The sequence below is a fragment of the Chiloscyllium plagiosum genome, unplaced genomic scaffold (genome assembly GCF_037043375.1).
Source record: "Chiloscyllium plagiosum isolate Xiang-an unplaced genomic scaffold, Cpla_swu_hap1 HiC_scaffold_10, whole genome shotgun sequence".
NCBI lineage: Eukaryota > Metazoa > Chordata > Chondrichthyes > Orectolobiformes > Hemiscylliidae > Chiloscyllium > Chiloscyllium plagiosum.
Window position 1 is genome coordinate 35,923,672 of NW_028270148.1, and position 21,299 is coordinate 35,944,970.

General features: G+C 38.6%; 1 protein-coding gene and 1 long non-coding RNA gene across 25 annotated transcripts in view; one reads left to right on the forward strand and one right to left on the reverse strand.

Moving 5' to 3' along the window:
- Positions 1-10,894, forward strand: part of LOC122552739 (uncharacterized) — a 41,754-nt gene extending 30,860 nt beyond the window's left edge. For all 3 annotated transcript variants that reach the window (XR_015758407.1, XR_006312471.2, XR_015758408.1), the window contains exons 2-3: positions 3,606-3,669; positions 10,058-10,894. This is a non-coding gene — a long non-coding RNA (uncharacterized LOC122552739). The remainder of the gene's footprint in view (positions 1-3,605; positions 3,670-10,057) is intronic.
- The window catches only part of six2a (SIX homeobox 2a), a 77,745-nt gene that overhangs the window by 46,572 nt on the left and 9,874 nt on the right, over positions 1-21,299 (reverse strand). The window lies entirely within an intron of this gene.

The window sequence follows — 21,299 nt, forward strand, 5'->3', positions numbered from 1 at the left end:
ATTAATTATTTCAATATGTCAAGTGGGTGCCAAGGTTGGCATTTTTCCTGAACCACAGAGGTCAGGTCAGGGTCCAGATTCTGCCTGACATATTCACTCCACCAACTGAAAACATACCTAATAAGTAAAATCAACCCCTTGTTAAGTGACCCCTCAGATTCTGCTTTTCCAAAAGAAAAGCCATTTAAGCCTTCCACATTTTTAAAATCCCCTTTCCTGGCAAGATAATTTCAAATCTTTTCTTGTCCTTTTGTAGTGTGATCACATCCTTTCCTGGAATACAGTAACCAGATATCTGTACTTTAACAGGTGTTTTATGCTGTTCTGAGATAACCTTCCAGACGTATATGGCTCTTTTGCGGTTCTCCGTCCTCATAAATTATTCACAAAACTATATGTATGCGTCATGTTTATTTTTAATATGGAGCAGAGCAAGGATGCAGGCGCAGAGTCTAACTTAGCCAAAATGGCTATTCAGCCCCATGTTGATGGCATTAGTTTGATCTTGACACAAGCCATCTAACCAACAGAGCTAACTGGTCCTCCGTTTATGTTCTGTGCATCAGCAAATTAAGGAAAGAAACCCATAGAACTTGTGAACCACCATCCACCTGTCCTGCTACTTTAAGAACGCTAAGGACATGTGCTTTGGGAACCTCTGTTCTTTACCATTTTAGATTTTCCTAAAATTTCAATGTGCATTCCTTATCTGTTTATGCTCCTCAAATTGTATTCCCTCACACATCCCGAGTTAAATTCAGGTACCACTTTTCTGCCCAGTAGACCAGCCCATTGATATCTTTGTTCTCTCACAATGGCCAAATTTGCATTACCTGGAAAATTCTTAATCATACTTGTTACATTTAAATCCAAGTCACTAATATATATATAAAACATTAAAAACAAGGATTTGATCTCTAAGCTCTGAAAGAAACTCAATGGAAGCAATCAATTGTAATATATTTATGTTCATATATGCTTAACAATCTTTTGGTCCTTTTGTAAAATTACCTCACTGAGCTGTGTTAAACATCAATTCAATGGAAGGGATGGAATTGGAGAGACATACAAATTGCTTTTCCTTGTTAAGTAATAATATCAAAAAGCTACCTGCTGAAAAAGAAATCTGTAAGTTGATTGCCTTTTAACATATCCTAATTTAATTCATTCAGTTTATGGAGGTTAGCTATTAACACACAAATAAACTCCCCAGTTGTTCTGCCAAAAGCAAATCTCCATTTGTTAACAAAATGTCTTAATGAGAAACATCATATATTAATAGTTCTTTTTTCCCTTCTCTTTTAACCAGCAGAAAGCAGCATCCTGCTATCATCATTTGCAGACAAAAGAAACTTTAACAGCTTTCTTGTCATTACACATTGGTGCTCTACCTGCTTCTTGCTAGTTCCAATGACTTGAAACCCTTGGAAGTCTGCATCATCATGCCTTTCCTATTATTGGAGTATGCACCCCCTCAACACACACACATTAACACATTTTGTGTTTAAACATAAGTTAAACACATGTTTTTAATGAAGTCTCCTAATTTAAGGAAGAAAACTGCATTGAGATTTATTGTTTCCTTATGCACTTTTGAAAGCAGCAAAATCATAATATTACTTCCAGTGACAAGGGATTTGATAATGATCTCTGTAAACTTGTTTTTCCTGTGTGGATGATTTGATAAAGGTTAATCAGTCCAACAATCAAAGCATTGGAAGAGTTGTTTGAAGGTAGGACTTTTATGTTAAATGATTGTTGCAAAAAAAGTGTGAATCCACTTTTGTTTAACTGTAAAAGTGTTTTTAACCATTACGCATTTTTGGCCAATTTTTCCAAAGAGAGGGACACACACACACACACACACACACACACACACACACACACACACACACACACACACACACACACACACACACACACACACACACACACACACACCTCTCCCTCTCTTTCTCTCTCTCGCGCAAAGATTGTGGCAAAAACAAAGGGATGAAGGGATTTTAGATGAGAATTCCAGAGAATAGAATGAGAGGCTGAAAGTTCACCCATCAGTGGTGCAGCAAAGAGGATCAAGGGCTAGAGTAAAAGTGGATGTCAGGATGAAGGAAGTTACAGAAATATGGTATTGTAAGATAATGGCGACATTTGAAAATTGTTGTATTTAAAATTCAATGTTATTTTATTAATTATTTTGTGCTCATGAAAATAAAGATTAATAACCTGGTGAAGAGAACGCTCTTCAATTTCAACTAGCAAAAGTTAGCATTGGGAGATGTACAGCAAAGGAAGTTACGTACCACCACTCACGTCCAATACATGTACTTGGCCCAATCTTTAAATGCTACTTTTATTTTATTAGCATGCCATTGCTATTTACTACATCAGCCATTCTTGTGACCTTAGCCCTTATTGACTGCCAACACGTGAATAATTTTATGTTACAACACCTTGTTTGACAGCTAGGTTAATATGCTTGACTAAATAAAGATGCAGGTTTCTTTCATGTGAACAGAAGAATGTGAGAAAAAAAGGTCTCCTCTCAAACATGCTTTAATATTCAATACAATTATGGTTTATAATCTGCCAGAATAAAACCATTTTATGTGGTCCTCATGCCCCTAACGATCTGATCATCTGTCTATCTCAGGTTGAAATTTATTTAACCATAGAACATTGGCATTGAAAATTCCAAAGATCCAGATCTTTTTTTCCTCATGCGAGACTGTGCCCCATGTTCTAGATTCCTGAGCAAAGGGAAACAACTTATTAGTATCCAACTTGTCAAGTTCCTTCAGAATCTAATATGTTTTAATCACAATTGGGAATGGGTAATTTTTACAGGGGTAAGGGATAGAGAGAAAGTGAGTGAGAGAGGAGACTTTTATTCATCAGTTAGTGTTGATAAAAATCAAGGCCTATGTTAGGAAAACAATGTGTTAACATACTGACCTACCCTATCTCTTGTTCCTTAGGTTTATATAGAGTCATACAGCATGGAAAGACATCCTTCAGTTCAACTCGTCCATGTGACCAAGTTTCTAAAACTAAACGAGTCCCATTTGCTTCCATTTGACTCATATCTCTTTAAACTTTTCCTATTCATATACCTGTCCAAATGTCTTTTAAATATCACTGAACCTGCAACTACCACTTCCTCTGGCAGTTCATTTCATGTAGGAACCACCATCTGTGTGAAAAGGTTGCCCTTCAGGCCCTTTAAATCTTTCTCTCTCATTTTAAAATTATGTCCTCAATTTTGGACTCACAACAGAGGAGAAATCTGATTTTTAGTTGCTCTGCTTTTAATCAAAAGTCATTGTTACACCTCGTTCTCCAAATGAAGACCATCTTTCTGACAGCTTTTTGCGGTCTGCTGTCTGTTCTCTGGCCTCCTACATTTTGTCCACGTGAGTGGGGGTGGGGAGGGATGGAGAGGTGTGGGATTGCAGAGCGGGCAGGAAACAACATGGGAGAGGTGTTCTAACTTAGCTGTATTTTGGTATCCAAGCACTTTGCATAAACAGATTAGCCGTTAAACATTACATTGTTGTTTGAAAAACTTTGCTTTGTGTAAATTGCCTGCTGAATTTCTTACATTACAGAATTAATTGCACAGCTAAAGTACTGTACTCCATTGGCTGCCAAGAACGCTTGATATAATAACAGGTATAGCTTTTCTATTATTCTTTTTATTATTTTATTCACAAGCGCTCTACTCAGCATAGCACATTATTATAGAATTTTTGACAGATTACCTTTGATATTCCTGTATTTCTTCCTCCGATGTCTTTCCCAGATTTACTTTAACAAATTCCTAGTTGATGCTTTTGCACAAACATGTAAATATTGTTTCCGACCATGAACAAAATTTGGTTTTGCTCCAACTCTGAGTGTACTATTTTATTTGTGGAAATATTAGTTGGAAAATTCATTGACACAAAATAAACAAATTAGGAAATTCTTCAGAGCTGCTTTCACTCCATCAGGATCAGCAATTGCATGAACACCTCTGTCATGAATAGTTTTAGGGATCTAATTATAAAAATGATATGTCAAGAATTAAAAGCTTTGTCTATTGAAGAAGTAGTCACTATGGCTATGGGGTTACAGTAATTAAGTAAAATTGAAGATATTTGGTTTTATATCACTGAAATGGTTAAGGGAGTCCTGAACGCGTCTTCTAGGTGTTGAAGGTTATAGGCAAATAAGAACCTCTGAGGCTGTAAGATTTCAATGAGACAGAACTTTAGGAAAAAATGCAAGAATTTTTAAAAATAGGTAGAAAAATGGCATTGATTTAATTTTTTGAGACAAAGAGAAAGAATTTGGAAACTCATTATAACAAACATACATGACAGAAATAGGTCAATTGAACCAATGTGATGTTTCCAGTGTTTAGTTTTCACTTGTCTCTCCTCCCATTCCATTTGCCCCATGTTAGCTATTCAGCATATCTTTCCAGTCCTTTTCTCTCTTTAACTCATCTAGCATCTAAATTAATTACCACAACCATTTCTGGTGGTCGTAAAAATATTTCTCCTTGATCTGATATGCCTCAACACAGCTGCCAGTTTGTTACTCCTCTCCAATTTTTTTTTGTGATCTGATGCTGCTCCACAATTCTGACTGGATCTTCCATTCTGGACTAATTAAAAAATATTGGGTGTACATCCCATGAAGTGCTCCATCATAGAAATATAGCATCAAGGGAAGACAAAGCATATCTCTTAGCAGTATTTGCTACAGTAAGATAAGTCTATATGTCCACTTTGAATGTTAGTGGATAGGTGAAAGCATGAATGCTGGTGAATGGCAAATGTGTGAATGGATGCAAAATGGAGGGATACATAGATGGGATATGTGGGTGAGGTAAGTGGGTCAGTGAATGATATGGCAGGTAGGTTAAATGATAGGTTGTAGGGTGGTTAGGATGGAAGGCTAATTGGATGAGAAATGCTTGGGATGTTAGGTTGGCAGGGGTGGGGGATAGGATAGTAGGTGAATGAGGTGACTAGGTGGATGAATGAATACTTGGGTAGGGGTCAGCCAGGTTGGGTCACATAGTGTTGTAAAATCAGAGTCCAATCAGGATGAGTCATAGGGTAGATTAACTGTCTGATGAGAGTTAGCATGTTGGATCAGGAGAGTAGTTGTGTGGTGTGGGGTAGTCAGGTTAGATCAGTGGCTAGTTGATTTGTGTTGAGAGCGTTGTCAGCTCAGATTGGACTGGATGACTTGGAAATCAGGGTGTTGGGGGACTAACTGAGCAGGGGGATCAGTTAGGGGTAGAGTGGAGAGTCAGGGAAGATCACTATGAGTGATGGATGGAGTCAATTTTACAGATTCCCAGAAGTTACACGAGGATATTTCAGTTCAACATTTCTGAGTAACTGCCAAGGTAAGTACATCAAAAATGTATGAAGTCTCTGACCCTAACTCAGAGACAGAGACTTTTTTTCGCAGAATCCTGGAGAATTGGAGAATTGTCCATTAGAAGTTCAAACTTCCAAAGAACTCAAGACTGGAAAATAATTTCCCGAATGGTTTCATTAATAGCAATTGAATATATATCACTTGTTTAGGTTGTTTAGCTTTAAGTTTTGGATTTTCCCAGAACTAAAACATTCTCACATAATTCATAATTTTGAATACCTCTATCAGTACCTACAAGTTTTTTCTTTCTACAAAATTCCCCATACTCTTCAATCCTTTCCAGAGATACCATACTTGTAAATAATGTACACTCTCCCATCTGCATTGCTGTCCTTTTAATAGCATGGTGCATAACATTTCAAACGGAGCATGAGCAGGTTTACCAGTTTAACGCAAGTTCTCTACTTTTGAGTTCTATACTCCAGAATTAAATCACAGTGCTTGATTTAGCATTTGCAGTTGTTTTACTTATTGAGATTCTGCTTTACACAATTTATCTTTCTCAATCCGTAGATTTCTTTTGTGTTATATAAGACCATAAGACCATAAGACATAGGAGTGGAAGTAAGGCCATTCGGCCCATCGAGTCCACTCCGCCAATCAATCATGGCTGATGCGCATTTCAGCTCCACTTACCAGCGTTCTCCCTGTAGCCCTTAATTCCTCTAGACAACAAGAATCTATCAATCTCGGCCTTGAAGACATTTAGCGTCCCGGCTTCCACTGCACTCCGTGGCAATGAATTCCACAGGCCCACCACTCTCTGGCTGAAGAAATGTCTCCGCATTTCTGTTCTGAAATGACCCCCTCTAATTCTAAGGCTGTGTCCACGGGTCCTAGTCTCCTCGTCTAACGGAAACAATTTCCTAGCATCCACCTTTTCCAAGCCATGTATTATTTTGTACGTCTCTATTAAGTCTCCCCTTAATCTTCTAAACTCCAACGAATACAATCCCAGTATCCTCAGCCGTTCCTCATATGTTAGACCTGTCATTCCAGGGATCATCCGTGTGAATCTCCGCTGGACACGTTCCAGTGCCAGTATGTCCTTTCTGAGGTGTGGGGACCAAAACTGGACACAGTACTCCAAATGGGGCCTAACCAGAGCTTTATAAAGTCTTAGTAGTACATCTCTGCTTTTATATTCCAACCCTCTTGAGATAAGAGACAACATTGCATTCGCTTTCTTAATCACGGACTCAACCTGCATGTTTACCTTTAGAGAATCCTTGACTAGCACTCCCAGATCCCTTTGTGCTTTGGCTTTATTAATTTTCTCACCATTTAGAAAGTAGTCTATGCTTTTATTCTTTTTGCCAAAGTGCAAGGCCTCGCACTTGCTCACGTTAAATTCCATCAGCCATTTCCTGGACCACTCTCCCAACCTGTCTAGATCCTTCTGTAGCCTCCCCACTTCCTCAGTACTACCTGCCTGTCCACCTAACTTCGTATCATCGGCAAACTTCGCTAGAATGCCCCCGGTTCCCTCATCCAAATCATTAATATATAATGCGAACAGCTGTGGCCCCAGCACCGAACCCTGCGGGACACCGCTCGTCACCGGCTGCCATTCTGAAAAGGAACCTTTTATCCCAACTCTCTGCCTTCTGTTAGACAGCCAATCCTCAATCCATCCCAGCAACTCACCTCGAACACCATGGGCCCTCACCTTGCTCAGTAGCCTCCTGTGTGGCACCTTATCAAAGGCCTTTTGAAAGTCTAGATAGACCACATCCACTGGGTTTCCCTGGTCTAACCTACTTGTTACCTCTTCAAAAAATTCCAACAGGTTTGTCAGGCATGACCTCCCTTTACTAAATCCATGTTGACTTGTTCTAATCAGACTCTGCTCTTCCAAGAATTTAGAAACCTCATCCTTAATGATGGATTCTAGAATTTTACCAACAATCGAGGTTAAGCTGATTGGCCTATAATTTTCCATCTTTTGCCTTGATCCTTTCTTGAACAAGGGGGTTACAACAGCCATCTTCCAATCATCCGGGACCTTTCCTGACTCCAGTGACTCTTGAAAGATCTCAACCAATGCCTCTGCTATTTCCTCAGCCACCTCTCTCAGAACTCTAGGGTGTATCCCATCAGGGCCAGGAGATTTATCAATTTTAAGACTTTTTAACTTTTCTAGCACTATCTCTTTCATAATGGCAACCATACTCAACTCAGCCCCGTGACACCCTTTAATTTTTGGGATATTACTCATGTCTTCCATTGTGAAAACTGACGCAAAGTACTTGTTACGTTCTCCTGCTATTTCCTTATCTCCCATCACTAGGCTTCCTGCATCAGTTTGAGGCCCAATGTCTACTTTTGCCTGTCGTTTGTTTCTTATGTACTGAAAGAAACTTTTACTATTATTTCTAATATTACTGGCTAGCCTACCTTCATATTTGATCCTCTCATTTCTTATTACACTCTTTGTTATCCTCTGTTTGCTTTTGTATCCTTCCCAATCTTCTGATTTCCCACTGTTCTTAGCCACTTTATAGGATCTCTCTTTTTCTTTAATACATTTCCTGACTTCCTTTGTCAGCCAAGGTTGTCTAATCCCTCCCCGGTTAATCTTTCTTTTCTTGGGAATGAACCTCTGTACAGTGTCCTCAATTATACCTACAAACTCCTGCCATTTTTGCTCTACTGTCTTCCCGGTTAGCCTCTGCTTCCAGTCTATTTTAGTCAGTTCCTCTCTCATGCCCTCATAATTACCTTTATTCAACTGTAACACCATTACATCAATTTTGCCTTCTCCCTTTCAAACTCCAGACTGAACTCTACCATATTATGGTCGCTACTTCCTAAGGGTTCCCTTACTTTAAGATCTTTTATAGAGTCTGGTTCATTGCAAAGCACTAGGTCCAGAATAGCCTGCTCTCTTGTGGGCTCCATGACAAGCTGTTCCAAAAAGCCATCCTGTAAGCATTCCATGAATTCCCTTTCTTTAGATCCACTAGCAACATTATTTACCCAGTCCACCTGCATATCGAAGTCTCCCATGATCAATGTAACCTTGCCTTTCTGACATGCCTTCTCTATTTCCCGGTACATGTTGCGTCCCTGGTCCTGACCACTGTTAGGAGGTCTATACACAACTCCAATTATGTTTTTTTTGCCTTTGTGGTTCCTCAATTCCACCCACACAGACTCCACATCATCCGACGCTGTCATTCAATACCATAGATTTAATTTTGTTCTTAACTAACAAGGCAACCCCACCCCCTCTGCCCACCTCTCTGTCTTTTCGATAAGTTGAAAAACCATGGAGGTTTAACTGCCAGTCCTGACCCCCCTGTAACCAAGTCTCTGTGAGGCCTACTACATCATAATCACACTACTACATAATCATATACCATTCAAATTTTCTTTTTAATTTTCTAAGCAGCATCAGTTGCTTCTATTTCTTATGCCAAAATGCATCACTTCACATTTATCGAAGTTCAACTACCAAACCTGCAAGTTTTCAAAATTTCTTGCATTTTTTGTGTATTTTTCATTAGAGTCAGCTGTACTCCAAGTCTGGTAGGATGTGCAACTTTTGAAACTAAGTGAATTTTTCCGAAGTATTTACCATTAGATAAAATAATGAATAGCATTAGCCCTGGTATTGATTCTTGTGGAAAATTGTTTCCTATTTTCCTTCAATCTGAATAACTACCCTTTACCCCATTGCCTGTTTTCCATGTTTTTGCCAATTTGCTATCCACTCAACTACTTTTTCCCTCACTTCAGATATTCTTGCTGTGTAGCACCTTATCAAAGACCTTTTGAAAATCCAAAATTTGATTTTTACAACTTTATCCTTGTCTATGATATTAAAGTCCACCTTTTAACAGGAAAGTGGATAAGCTTTTGGATCAGAAGTAGATACAAAGTAACACTATTGAGCAAGCCAGTGAATTTAGATTGTTCTAAATGTTACAGTCCCCTCCTGTAAACTGAACCAAATGGCAACAAGTCAATGAGTAAGTTAAGAATAGGTGGCTCATGTGGAAAGGAATGCTAATATTCTGTTATTCTATGGTCCTATCCTGCTCTTATTACCTCGCCACATTTAGAAACAATTAGTTAGAAATTAGTTTAATTATTTTCATCAGGCACAAAGTGGTTGCTATTCGTAGCACAGCTTCAATCAGGTAAACATAACAATGGCTCCCAATTAGTCCCTACTGTCCACTTGAACATATATTGACAGTTTGCCTTGGGGTTTAGATTGGGGGGAGATAGTCTGGGCACATTGCTGACACTGTTTAGATGCAGCCTGTACCTTGTAAAGGGAAATGCGCTTTGGCTGCTGATAACTATAACTGAGGATTATGGATTATAGCAAACTGAGGTAAGGCTTGAAGGTCCAATCAGTTTTTGACACTACATTGAAGATATTTATATTCTAAATTTGTGTGCAATATTCAAACATCTTTTTCATATGGGTGAAGGACAGTGCACAATTGTTTTGGTTGTTCATTATTTTTGAGCTGTATTCAGCTGCACAGGCAGCCACCAAAACTGTTGCTGCTGCAGCCTGGGCCTGCTCCCACTGTTACAGCCTGGAGCTTGCCTACAAAAAAAAGAAAAAAAATACAATGTCTGACTTTTTCTGATTTTCTTTCAGGTTATAGTTAACTCAGTAATATTCGGGAAGAACGCTTAACCTTTGGCATGGCATAAGAACTATTTTCTTCTGCTGATCACCTCATCACTTTTCCTCTTTGGACATAGACGCTTGCAGTCCTGACGCTCGCTGGAATAAAGTGCCTCACTAACATATGGCACTGCAACGACATTTCCAGGGTGACAGATTGGCTTTCAGCCTAGATTCTGAGACGTTGCAGACTTAATTACCATGGCACTATGAAGTTACTGCGGGTTTAGAGGTAGGAAGCGCACTACGGTATTCACGGACATGAAAGATTACCACCCTGACAACTGTACCTGTGGTTTATTAAAAGTGTTTGGGCTCTTTTTGGGAATGAACTTGCAGCCAAAAACGTACAACAAATTCCGTCTAGCGGTTATATGGCGATTTCTATTATGCTTCAGCACTGTGAAGGGCCATTAATTCACTTTGAAGACGGAAAATTAACTTACGTCAGTGCATTTGGATCGCTTCACACAAAAGCCGTTTTGGGTCTTTCTAACTCAAAAAGCTATGACGAAAATAATGGAGGTTTCTTCTCACTTCATTTCCTCTGAGCTTTATTTCTGGCATGATCGTTTTCTTATAAAAAAAACATCGTGTTTTTATGGTTTCACAGATTATCCATGGAAACAATGAAAGGAATTGTTTCTCAACGAGTCGCATTTTAAACAAAACATGATCGCTATGCGTGAAGCCAATTGTGAAACTCTGATTAATTATGTTACTGAATAATTATATGCGTACTGAATAAACATTAAATAAATAAAAATAAATATTAACCAATAAACATTTTCGTATTGCTCATTGAGTGAGGCAGAATCATAGTTGTGATGACAAGTAACATGCTGCCAGGGGGCTACCTATCACAATGTAAGCTTCATTCTGGCCTTTCAGGGCTGTGAGACGAATGCAGAGCCAGCAGATGGCAACATGTAGCGTTCCTTGCATTTTTGGTTCGGAGGGATGGGGTGGTCGTGTAGATGGGTAACAGCAGTGTGCCCGCATAATAAGGAGTGATCTTTAGTTCCAAAGAAAATCGAGTATTGGTGCTTATTTTCCTTCTGGTCGGTAAACCAAACCTGATTATGCTTCAATGTAATGCAACAAGCTAAGAATTAATAGAAATATAAAAGACGCATAAATCATAGCAATAGAGAAATCAAACGCGACTTTTGAAAATCACAATATAGCGAAATCACGTGGTTCAAGATGAAAAAAAGTGTCTGCTCAGTTAAAAAGCTACACAATCACAACAACATTTCGGAAGTGCCTGATCTTTTAACAAGTAAAAAGCAAAATTAAAATATGCTTCGGACAAGAATTCATGTTACTTTCGGTTCTGCCTCTTCGTAGATATCCCTGCTGTGCGATAATACTGTGAGGAAAGTAAAAGAGGATGAATAGTATAGTTAAATAGGACTAACCAACCAAAGGACAATCTACTCGCTTTTGAGTTGAGAAAGGTACTCACGTAACTATCGTGTTAATAACCCGCCATTACTCCTTCAGGCACTGTAATATTGTTCTACTTTTACAGATAAGATAGCTCAGTCAATGTAGAGCTGACTGACCTTTTGCGTCAATGCTTCATGTAGCCAATGCAGTTCAAACCAGGTAAGACCCAGGGGGTTGGATATGATTATTGAAAATACTAGCTCGTTACTGGGCATGGAGGACATTCGGTAATTTGACGTACTACCTTACTAACGCAAACGAAGGCATTGGAAGTCCTTGCTATCTACGACCTCACCTCAGCGTTACATTAAGCACCTCCTTAGTTCTTTGGCTAAATCACGACAACACCAGCGACAACTGAATTAAAACACCAGTACACTACCCTGACATATTTTGGAGTATTTATCGTGTTTAAAACCTACAAATTGGAGTCCAAACCAGTCTAGGCATGATATTGGGTTTGTAAAAAAAGTCGATAAATTTGGAGAAAATCTAGATCTGATTGTGTCCTCTCCTCTGATATCACGGTATTTGCATGATTAGAATCTCAAGAATCTAATTTCTTACATCAAACTTAAATATATTGCCGATCTGTTACAAGTTTTAAGCTGTTTTGTTTTGCAAACCTGTTGAAAATGAAAATGATATAAATGCATGTATTTTGATCTTAAGTGTAAATTGCGTTTGTCTTTTCATAAGCCTTACGCAAAGACGTGGATATATTTCTCATACAATTGTGGTTATGCTACAGATATGACTAGGAGCCAAGTTCCCATGTAATTACTGATATATTGGCCAACTCAAGTGGCATGGCGTGTCCACGTGGATACAGATGGCATTTCTACCAAGTGAACAATAATAATCCAAATGTAATGTAGATATTTTGCAGATTACAGTCCATTTCTTTGTCGTTTCATGGCGGCAGGCGAATAGAATAAGTCAGAAGAGAACATCTGTAGTTATTCCCTTGCCGATTCCCTTGGCTGGTTGTGACGAACACGCGGAGGTTCGTCACTTATGGAGATACAGCATGCCTTTAGCAGAAATTGTACCGTATTACGAAGAATTGATTGGTTTGAACCTAAACGACTTTTTTTTTGACAAATAAGATGATCAATGAATTCAAATCGATATAATAATTAGACTTCAAGAGTGAAAAGGAAATTGAAACAAAGAAAATAGGATCGAGAGTAAGCCATTCGACCCATAGAGTCTGCCCCGCCATTCAAATGACCATCTATCTTTAAACCTGAGGTATTTGTTTTTGTCAAGCTAGGGTATTGAGGGAAAAGGGCCAAATGTAGGTGCATGGAGTTAGACCACAGATCAGTCCATTATTTCATTAAATGGCTGAATAGTTATTTCTAGTTCCATTTCTTTTCTCCATATCTTTACACGTTGGTGTCTAGAAATCTACATATTTCTACTTACGTACATGCAATGATTTGGCCTCCACCACTTATAATAAAACAAAAAGCTGTGAATGCTGGCGATCTGAAACAAAACAGAGACTGCTGGAGAAACTCAGTATACTTGCATCTGTGGAGAGAAAAATATAGAGTTAACAATTGGGAGTTCAGTGACACTTCCTCAAAACTGGAAGCAGCTGGGAAATGATGACATTTATGCTGACAATGGTGGGGTTGTGGGGATGTGTTGGTAAGAGTAAGTCAAGTAGATGGCGAGATGGAGTTTGTGTCCAGAGAGAGAGAGAGAGTAACAATAAATAGACAAAGGGATTGCTGATGATAAATTGGGAGAAAGATAAATGCGAATGGAAATTGTGAATAGTCAAAACTGGGTTGGCTGTACTGGAAACAACCCATACAGAAGAGGATCTGGGGGTCACAGGGTGGGTCACAAACATGAAGTAAGGTGTTCATCCTCTAAAATAGTCAAACTCAATGTTGAGACCTGAGGATTGTCACTGAGAGCGGACCCAAAAAAGAATTCCACAAAATCATAGCATGGAAACAGGTCATTTGGCCCATCGAGACCACATCTGCTTCTCCCACCCTACAACCCTGGATTTTCCACGGATAATCCACTTAGTCTGCACATCCCTGGACAGAATGGTCTATTTATCTTGGCTAATCCATCTAGCCTGCACATCGTTGGACTGTGGGACGAAGCACCATGAGGAAACCAACTAGACACAGGGAGAACAGGCAAACCCCACCTAGGCAGTCACCCGAGGATGGAATAGAACACTGGTTCCTGGTGCTGTGTGATAGTACCGTTAACCATTGAGCCACCATGCTGCTAGCCCTACTCAGAATCCTGATGCTAGAGGGAATATAATCCCTGTCTGTCTAGCCCTGACAAAGTTGTATACATTTCAATGAGATCTCCTCTTACTCTCTAAACTCCAGTAAATACAAGTCTAGTTGACTCACTCACTCCTTGTGCAACAAGCATGCCATCATAGGAGCTATTTTGTTGAACCTTCACTGCAGAACCTTCACTGTTATGCAAGAAAGAAGCGCATACAATACTCCAGGTGTGATCTCACCAAAGCTCTGTGGAGCTGCAACAACATATTTTTGCTCCTGTATTCTATTCCTTTCACAATGAAAGCCAACAAACCACTTCTTAACCACTTACTGCATTGCATGCTTACTTCTAGTAACTGACTTACGAGGACTCACGAGCCCTTCTCTACATCAACATTTCCCAATCTGTCAGGATTTAAATAGCATCCTGCTATTCTGTTTATCCTCTGAAAGTGGACAACTTAACACTTATCCATGTTGTCTTGCATCTGCCATAAATTTTCCCACTGAATTAACTCGTCAAAATTGCCTTGAAACTTTGTTATTCCGTCCTCACCACTCGCATTTGCACCTAGTTTTGTGTCATCAGTAAACTTAAAGACATTTCGTTTGACTCCTTTATCCAAAATGTTGACATATAAGTTGTGCATAGTAGAGACACAAGCACTGAGCACGAGGGCACCCTACTAGTCACCCCAACTTCCACTCTGAAATAGTCCTAATTTTTCCCACTCTTTGCTTCCAGCCATCCAAAAGTATTGCCAAACATTTACTTTTATTCCCTCTATTTTCAATGAAGTGCTTCATCTATGACTTCATAAGTGGAATTCCAAGTGCAGATTTTACATCATCTTTTAACAATACATCATGATACGCTGGAATGCTTCATAGCAAAGAAGAGCGTCCATTCTTGATGTTAAAGTGAAGATGTGGATCTAAGATTTTGAACTGACAGACTTTTGTGTTTTAATATGGGGTGAATTACCGTAGCGAGTTTTTAAGCATTACCTATAGAGGTTTATAAGAATGTAATTGCTACATCTATGATTTACTGCAATGAACAATTTAATTATATCCACGTGGGACAGCCAAGTTGTTAATGGATCATGCATCATGGCGTTTAGTTGTGAAATTGAACCCTTGTGACTCTGCTCCTAATTGACTCTTATATTGAATAACCCCGAAATTAACCCATACCGACTGAAATGCAGTTCTGTTTACATAGCTATAAAATTAAGTTTACATAAAAAGTGCTCTCGTAATGCATTCAACCATATTGTTATTGTTTCTGTTGTTCCAGTTACTTATAGATTTTTTTTTGATGCGTGAACAAGTTTACACAAACTTTTTTAAGCCTGTTTTCAATCCAGAGTCACCCATTCTTGTCTGCTTTCATTTAACACCCAACTATATGTCGTATATTGATAAATCAACACTGTTGGTGACGACAACGTCGATTGGTCAGCTGAAATATTGAAACATTCATCCCTCATGAATTGTATTACTTTATTTCAAACATTTTCGATAAATTATTTTTGTTTGAAACGTATGCTGCTTTGATAAAATGCACCAGTCAGCAGCCAGTCGAAAGTGAGTTATGAGTAATGCAAAAGTGTTGGGTACGTTTATGATGCCATCTGTAGCGATTGCATTTTCCCACAAAACGGCACAATAACTTTAAAGTGAAACGATGGTTCATCAATCCAACAAAGAATTTCAGAGGAACGTCTTCAGCAAAGCATGACACAAATGACAATTCCAGTGGTAGCATCCCACCAGTGGTATAGTTGGGGCAAATATCATGGATACATTTTATGTGAAACTACAGAAGTTCATGAAGGAAAATATAGTAGAAGGACATGGCGATGGGATTAGATAAAATATGTGTGAATGTATGGACTGTTACTGCCTGGATAATCTAGTAGGGCCGAGTGGTCTGCTTCTCCGCAAGGCATTCAAGGGCATATTGCAAAAAAAATCTAAGTATTGACTTCACTGATGTATTTCCTGAAAGCTCACACCCACACACAGGACGAGAAGACTTTTAAAGGCCAAAATGATGGACCCAGACGGCCAGTTCTGTCAGCGACCCACTTAGTCTCTTACACTGCACAATAAAGTTCCATGAAATGATTGATCTTAGCCGGTAAAAGTAATTTTAAAAATCAAACTAACACCATATTTTTATACTTTTATGCAGAAACTCCCTCAGCAAAAATCAATATTTTAAGGCCTACTTATGTATTCTGGAACAAATTCGTATTTATGCCGTAATTTTAACATCTAACAAAAACAATTTCTCCCAGGATCTTGCTAAACTTGCTGAGCAAATTCGGTACCAGGTGCCAATCTGAATCTCAGGAGAAGCAGACTGAGAACCACTCACTGTTCTTAGGTTTGGTTCTGCTTACAATGCAAAGCAAGCATACTGTTTCAAGGAATGGTCACCGGACCCCGAAACGTTAACTCTCTTCATAGATGATGCCAGACCTGCTGAGCTTTTCCAGCAACTTCTGTTTTTGTTTCTGATTTACAGTATCCGCAGTTCTTTTGGTTTTGCAGTGTACTGTCAGGACCGGTTCAGACAGTCTTTTGGGCCTCATGAGCACTTTTGATATCCGCAAGATGTCGTACAGACATGTAGAGAGTAGGGATTCACTCGCGAAAATCGCTGGTTGAAATGCGAACTATTGGGGCAGAACTTTCTCGAAACAAACAAGCAGAAGTTCCAGTCGAGCAGGAGCCAAGTAGAGGGTTCTATTTGGTTAGTACCCCAGCTGCATCTGCCTGTAGCGGACCAAATGCAAATACAGCTTTAATTCACATCTCAGAAAACGAAATCCCAACTGAAGGATTATGCAAGTTTTCATTTAGCGTCATTCTGAACATAAATGATTTTGCCAAACATAGGCTGGTTCATACTGTCCATGTATCTCCGTTATAGAATGCTTGGGCTATGCAATCACTAAACATCAGAGTATCAACTTGACCTTAATTCAAATCCAGATGGAAAAAAAAATGAAAAACCAGCGATTGATGCCAATGAGGACCCGGTGGTGTTGCAACTGGTTAATTGCAAAGTTTTTTTTTCTGCAGGTTGCATTAATAATAGTAATTAATAAGATTGCCTACTTCAATGCCCACCAACAATTAACGGCTAGAAAGTGAAAACACAGACCTACTTCAGGGTTTAAAGGCTAGTTAGAAATATATTCATGTAACTGGGGTTTGGGTTGACTAAACTGTGACCCAGCTGAACAATCTCTTGCACTCTTATGTAGAAATTACAGTACCCAAACAGATCATTTGACCCAACTATTGTACGCTGGTGTTTATGCTCCATATCACAATCTCTCACTCTGCTTCATCCTACTGCATCTGCATGAATTATTTAAATAGAACTGTATTAGAGCAGAGGTATGCCTGAACAGCCAATGCAAAACTACATGCATTACAGTGAACGGAGCATAAACAGGCCAAAATAAAAACAGATGCCTTCAACAAAGCTTGGACGATATGTCAAACTACCGGTTCTTTCTTTGCTTTACTCCTGGAAATTATAAAGAATAATCGAGCGACAAGCCCTTTTTAATTTCGGCCAAGTAAATTCACAGTGAGCTTGACGGCTACTTCTAAAAATAATGTAATTCAAGGATGAGCCGATTATGCAACTGTATTTGCGTGGAGGGCTTGTGGGGATTGGGAAGTCGAATCCGTGTTTATTCGTGGTGGGTGGATAAAATAACATATGACTGCATACAACATTAATATTTTTATTCTTTTTTCGATACTGGAGAACGTGGTCTATGGTTCTGCCCTATACTTTTTTTTTTATCGGTGTACAATATTACTGAGGCAAAAGAGATAATTCAGGATGTCTGGTCCCGTATCAATCACTCAGAAGTTAGAAACTAAGCACTTCTAGAAGGAGAGAAAATAAGTTTTGTTTTCTAAGCTTGTAAATTTAGTTCAGTTACGTTCATGAAACTTCCAGGCCGTGGCAATCAAAAAATTGGATCGCAAACAATTTCACTCCCCCCACCACCCCCACCTCCGTCCTCCGTACATCAGTCAAACTATAAAATGTGAGATTACTCCCTAACATTTCTTGCTCCCCACTTCTCCTTTCCCGGGATTCTAAATCCATTTCCTATCAGTGTTCAGATCTGCCCTGATTCCTGATTTACATTGCGTTTATACGATTTCATTTTCACTTTCTGTTTAATTATTTATGAACATCTGAATACTTTTATAGTTATACTATTATTGTCATACATTGCCTAAAAAGGTAAATGAAGACAAATCGTTCCCTATAACAGTGAATTTGGGCTATAAATGTATTCTGGGATTCGCAATGCAAATATGCGCATAATTTTAGATGCCTTCGTTTATTATTAAATATGCCGTTGCATTGTGTTTTTGTCATCAACTAAGGCGATGGAGATATTGTACCAATGAGACAATTTTCTCCTACATACATTATTTGCATAATATCAGTGCTATAAATATACATAAGTCTGAATTCACCACTGCTCAATATTTAATCTTCAGAGTTAACCAACAACATTTCCACCTTGAGAGACTGAAAACAAATATCCTCATAATAATTAGACCAAGTGCGGTTTTCCATCGGTTAGCAGAATTGTCTAGGCATGTACTGCATCTTTAGGGTAATAGCATTTACCTAAAGCTATTAGCTGCGTTACACAGATTCTCAACGTATTCAGTTTTACAGGCATCAACTTCTCAATAAACAAACTACAGTTAATAAAGATTGAGACAATAAGTAAAGCAGAATATGGCGAATGCTGGAAATATTAGATAAAGAAGCTGAAAATACTGAGAATACTTAGCAGGCCTGGGAGCATCTGTGCAAAGTAAAAATGGTTTAAATCTTTAAACAATAAACTGAAAGTTTTGAAGATGTGTCAAATTGGATTCGAAACAGTAAATTTCTATCCTTATCTCTGTTTTCCCGTAGTATCCTCAAATTAAAAAAAAAAGTTGGAAATAAATAGCCACTTGACACTTGCTCAGCATTTTCGTGTTTTAGTGCAGATTCCCAGCATTTGGGATGGTCCTTCCCTCCGCACCTAGTGATTTGTATTCCTCTCTTGAGTTTCGCTATTTTCGCACTAAACTCCAAATGGTATAATTGGATTCTGCGCTATACAATGGCAATAGATTCTTGGACAAATGAACTAATATTTTCAGCAATACACCAGGGAGAGGCAGAAGTATATAAAAGGGAATATATCAGTCCTTTATTATCAATGGGATAAAACTGTGGAGCACTCAAATTAAATGAGGTTCGTTGAATTGAATTGCGCATTGAACAAGTTTCCTATTTACGAAGTACAGGGAATATAATTATTCAATATAAAGCAATTATTCTCAGTTGTACTATAGTCCTCACTCTCTCCTACTTATTACATTGATCGTTATTGATGTATTCAATAATTCCTGAGTTTAATTTTTTTGCCTCGAATGGAATATAGTAACTTACGTATTAATTACACTTTAAAATTCCTATTGTGACTCTCGACCTACAGGTTACCTGCTGTCTGACCCCGCAGTCGTCTCAGCGCAGTCACGTTAGTTCTGTTTTAACTTTCAAAGGCATCTAAGCACAGCTGTAAAGCTCTGTTAGATTTTAGTGATATTGTTTGATCGAAACTGTACCGGGTATTGTGACCAGTCCTCCGAATAAGGGGGAGAAAAACGCGGGGCTTTCTTAATTTCTTAACACATTTAACAAATTTCTTAATTTGTTTTTGCCCGCCGTAGTCTTATTTACCACCTCGCCCCCACACCCTCCCCTCTCCGGGTGAAGTTCGTCCGTGCGTCATCAACACTTCTGAAAGTTACTATAGTCAGTTCTAATGCCAGACGTAGGAGTCTGGAGAACACTGGCAAATTTTGCTCCGACATTTGCTGCGAGGACACCCATTTTCGAATGTCAAAACAAGCATCTCTTATCTGTCAGTTACAAAAGATTCTTAGTGAGAGATTTAAAGTAAAGGTTTGAAAATATGGTCAAATTTAAAATGGAAACATGGTGTCTCCTAACATATAATTGCATTCGGGTGCCAGTTTCATCTTCCTGAGCCAGTTTATACACTTACATTAAAATCACTAAAGCACATACATAATTTTAAATCATTGCTGGCTATATTGTCCTTCGATGGTCTCATGGCAATTCGTTTGCAGTCAGTAATTTTCAATTTATGCAATTGAATTGTAATTTTTAAGTAGCTAGATGGTAAAGGAGAGGTTAACGGCATGATAAGATGTTTTTGTTTAAAAGTAATTCTCTGGTATTTCATGGCTGAGCCTGTATGTTAACTGCTAGATTTACGGAGAAAATTGCTTGTGACCGAAGAAACGGCGTTACGACACGTTATAAACTGAAATATGAACGACAAGGCCAAACGTCAAGTTTAGCTTAGCGTGGATAAGTCAGAGTTTAGAATTTGTTTTACTGATTTAAATTAGCAAGTGTAAAAATCAGTTTAATTTCCACGAAAGTGACTTCTATACCTTTATCCAAGACCTTCCCATTATTGAGAATATATGCTTTAGCACTAGTTATTTCAGTTTACAAAAAAATAATCAATTTAATGGCATACAGTCGACAGCATAGCATTTCTTTACATTTATGTCAAACAGTTTTACCATCCGAACAAATAAATACATGAATAAGCAAGTTTTGGAGGGAAATGGGCCAAGCGCAGGCAGATGGGACTGGTTTAGTCTGGGAACATGGTCGCCATGGACTAGTTGGACTGAAGAGTCTGTTTCCATGCTGTGTGACTCCCTCCCTATATCTGAACAACTGCATGAGACAGCTTAGCAGTCTAATCTAAACTAGAGTTATAAATACAACTGAACAAACGACATTTCTTTAATGTGACAAAGTCGTTTACTTTGTATTCTGTTGCAGGAGAGTATAAAATTCAAAGAACCCTGGAACTTACTCATGAAGCTTGCCAAATTCAAGCGTCAACGCGTTAATCAACCATCGAAATCCTACTATGTGTTATAATACCTGATTTGTGATGTTATATATTTTTTAAAAAAAAACATCACATGCATGATCTTAACTTATGTTTGGTTAAATAAATTATACGCAGGAACAATGGAAGAAACCAAATTTGTCTGTGGACTTTTGAATTGTACTGATTGAAGTGTGTGCTATCTGGAGGCTTTTTTAAAACCTATTTCTGGTCCAGTCGTTCTCTCAATATCTCACAATTGAAACAAACCAAAATTTAAAGATTATTCAGATCACTCGAATGAGTTCGCGCAAATTAGTCCGAGTGGAGCGACATCCCCTGGCGCAATTTAGGAAAGGCAAGGGAATACCATTAAGGTAACCTCATGGTCCACCTGTAAATGTATCGCTTCTCCTTGGGGAAAACAAGTGGTGCAAGAGGAAAATCTCTCTGCTTTAATTGTTGTAGAGACATGATTTAATACAGCCCTTT